Source organism: Lacerta agilis, chromosome 10 (genome assembly GCF_009819535.1).
Source record: "Lacerta agilis isolate rLacAgi1 chromosome 10, rLacAgi1.pri, whole genome shotgun sequence".
NCBI classification, from domain to species: domain Eukaryota; kingdom Metazoa; phylum Chordata; class Lepidosauria; order Squamata; family Lacertidae; genus Lacerta; species Lacerta agilis.
The window spans coordinates 12,107,593-12,111,189 of record NC_046321.1 but is presented as its reverse complement, the minus strand read 5'-3'; positions in this window follow the sequence as shown (position 1 = coordinate 12,111,189).

The following is a 3,597-nucleotide window of genomic DNA, read 5'->3' as shown; positions in this document are numbered from 1 at the left end:
GTGTTATTTAATAGCATTTGTTGTCATTACTTTCTATCAAAATAAAAAAATATTTCCAGTAGCACCTTAGAGACCAACTGAGTTTGTTCTTGGTATGAGCTTTCGTGTGCATGCACACTTCTTCAGGTACACTGAAACAGAAGTCACCAGATCCTTAAATATAGTGAGGGAGTGGGGAGGGGTATTACTCAGAAGGGTGGTGGGAATGGGTGATCAGCTGATAGGTGTGGAAAACCTGTTGGTGACTCTTAACGGCTGCAATTAGTCTTACAAACAAACTTACTTGGTCTCTAAGGTTCTACTGGAAAGAATTTTTTTATTTTGTTTTGACTATGGGAGACCAACATGGCTACCCACCTGTAACTATTACTTTCTATGTTTGAGATGGGGGGGTGGGATCACTTCAACTAAAATTTGGAGAGGAGCTTGTGTGTGTGTGTGTGTGTGTGTGTGAGAGAGAGAGAGAGAGAGAGAGAGAGAGAGAGAGAGCATCTGTGTGCAGGGGCGTAGCAAGGTAAATTGGTACTCGGGGGCAAAAAAAATTTGTCACCCCCACCCAGAGGCATAGGAAGGTCAGGTGGTACCCGGTGCGGAAAATTTCTTGTCAACCCCCCCAATTGATCCCCCCCCGCAAAAATGGTTTTACGTTATTTCATATTTTCTTACAAAGGAATAATAACAACAATAATAAAAAACTTATTTATATCCCACCCTCCCCGGCCGAAGTCGGGCTCAGGGTGGCTAACATCAGATACATAACATTGGTATAAAATCAAACAATAATTAAATTACCTCCTATAAACATCTCAAAATCAAATTAAAATCTAATAAGATGGCTTTCCACAGGGTTGGGAACAGTAAGTGCTCCATTGAACTGAAATTTCAGCCTTCATGACATAGGAAAACAGCCAAGTGAACAGCTATTTTGGTGGAGGAGCGTCAAGATATTAACCGATATGCATGAAATTTCATATACAGTGGTGCCTCGCAAGATGAAATTAATTCGTTCTGCGAGTGCTGTCGTATAGCGAAAATTTCGTCTTGCGAAGCACCAACGGGGGAAGAGCATTTGTACGGGGGGGGGGAGGAAATCGGATTTTTTTTCGTCTGCGAGGCAATCCCATGGAAAATTTGTCTTGTGAGACAGCCTTCCGCTAGCGATGCCTTTCGTCTAGCGAGTTTTTCGTCTAGCGAGGCATTCATCTAGTGGGGCACCACTGTATAGCTATATAATCCCTAGTATAGTAAGATAACCTTCGGAGCAGGCATTTTCAAAAAAAAAAAATTCGAAAAAATTGTTCCTTGATAATTTGTCACCCCCTCCATTATGGAACCCGGGGCGGCCCGCCCCCCCCGTCTTGCTATGCCCCTGTCTGTGTGCATACGACGGTCCCTGCTGGATAAAACCAATGTCCTGTTTAGCATTACAGTGGTACCCCGCTAGACGAATGCCTCGCTAGACGAAAAACTCGCTAGACGAAAGCATTCGTCTAGCGGGAGGCTGCCCCGCTAGACGAAAAAGTCTATGGGGCTGCCTCACAAGACGAAAAAATTTCGTCTTTTTTTTTTCGTTTTGCGGAGCGCGGCTCCCATTGCCGCTCCGCAAGACGAAAACCCCGCTAGACGAAAATTTTCGCGGGACGAATTATTTTCGTCTAGCGGGGCACCACTGTATGTTGTCTCAATGGCCATCCAGATATCCAGTGCTATTATTTAAAAAAAAAAAAAGGTGCCAGAACTCACCACGAACGCCTTCTTTGTTCTCTTATAATGGCAATGGTGCCCACCTGAGTGTTGCCGGAACTGAATGTGGGGAGCCCTACAGATATCTGTGTGAAGCCCACATAGCAGGGCGTGAGGGGGGAACAGCTAAATAGAGACCTATAAGGAACAGTAAAGGATGGAAGTAACAGATCAAAATGATGCTTTGTGAGGGCTCTCATTTGGCTCCGAGCTTCAACTTAGAAGGGTGGTAATAACTCTAAATCACCCTGACTTGCCTCATTTTTGGCCCCTCTGCAGAGCCCATGTACACCCCTGTACTACTAGCCAGTACATCTGAGCTGAGTTCACACATGACTGGTTCACACATGAAATGCAGCAAATCCAGGTGGACTACCGATGCACATCGGATAGGGGTCTGCAGCCATTTGGGTCTCCCTTATGAGTCTACCTCTATAATAAAGGTAAAGGTAAAGGTAAAGTGACCACTGAGCGTTAGATCCAGTCGTGGATGACTCTGGGGTTGTGGCGCTCATCTCACTCTATAGGCATACTGCTTCCGGGTCATGTGGCCATTTACTTTCCCACCGGAGTGGTACCTATTTATCTACTTGCACTGCGTGCTTTCAAACTGCTAGGTGGGCAGGAGCTGGGACCAAGCAACGGGAGCTCACCCTGTCATGGGGATTCAAACCACCGACCTTCTGATCGGCAAGCCCTAGGCTCTGTGGTTTAGACCACAGCGCAACCTGCATCCTACCTCTATAATAAAACTAGTTGGCAAATGCATGCTTGTTGTTTTCACACATTATTGGTCTTGGCACACATTTGGAAATATATATTTGGTGTATCACTAAAAATGCTTTCCATCTACGTGCTAGGAAGACACCCACCTGCAATTTGCAATGAGAGAAAGCAACAGAACCTTTGGAAATATTTCCAACTCCCCCATGGTAAGGTTATCTTTTTGAGTTCTCTTAAGACACCTTGGAAGGACGGATCAAGTGTGTGGGGAATCTTTGGCCCTCCAGATATTGCTGAACGGCATCCCCTACCAGCCCTAGCAAGCCTGGCAAATGACCAGGCATGATGGGAGCTGTAGTTCAACAGCATCTGGGAGGCCAAAGGTTCCCCACATGCCTGTTCTAATCTAGTCACATGTGGTCAGGCAACTCCTTCACTGTAATCTGGACTGCTTCACCTGGGCATGTCAATTAAATTTGTAGCCTAATGCCCCTGTGTGAGGAGTCTTATCTATTTTGATGGGTAACTTCCATCAGATGATAAAGTTGACATCCTGGCATTTCTGTCTTCTGCACTAGCACTAATGAGCCACTAGGATCCTCTGCAGGAAACGTCCACAATAACATTAAACAAAGAAAAATATCTCTCTGCAGACTAGAGACAGAAGCCACCCTCTCTGCAAGCAGCTATACCTTCTTATAGACCTTGATTCTGATTTGAAATGAGCTCCGTCTATCAGAGCACCAGGATAGCTTCAGAAACAAGCCATCAGACTGTCAAGATAGAATACAAAAAGTCTTCTGATGGTTGCTCCAAAATAGCACTGGGGAGGTTATATTTTTACAGATGCCAATCCACTTTTCTTTGGGATGTATGTGCTACTATCAGCACTCACGAAGTCTGAGAAGAGCCTGGGTCCACTCAGTGGCGTAGCATGGGAGGGGTTGCAGGGGCGGTTGTCCAGGGCGTAAAATTGTTAGGGGGTGCAAAATCTAAACACCTAGCACTGCCTCAATACAGCTGTGTGTTTCTGTTGCTGGGCTCTGTTGAAAACGGCTTCTCCATAGGAACTAGGAAGTGACCTCTTCAGACAATGGAACGACTCTTCTTTTCTTATCTCTGTTGCTGCAG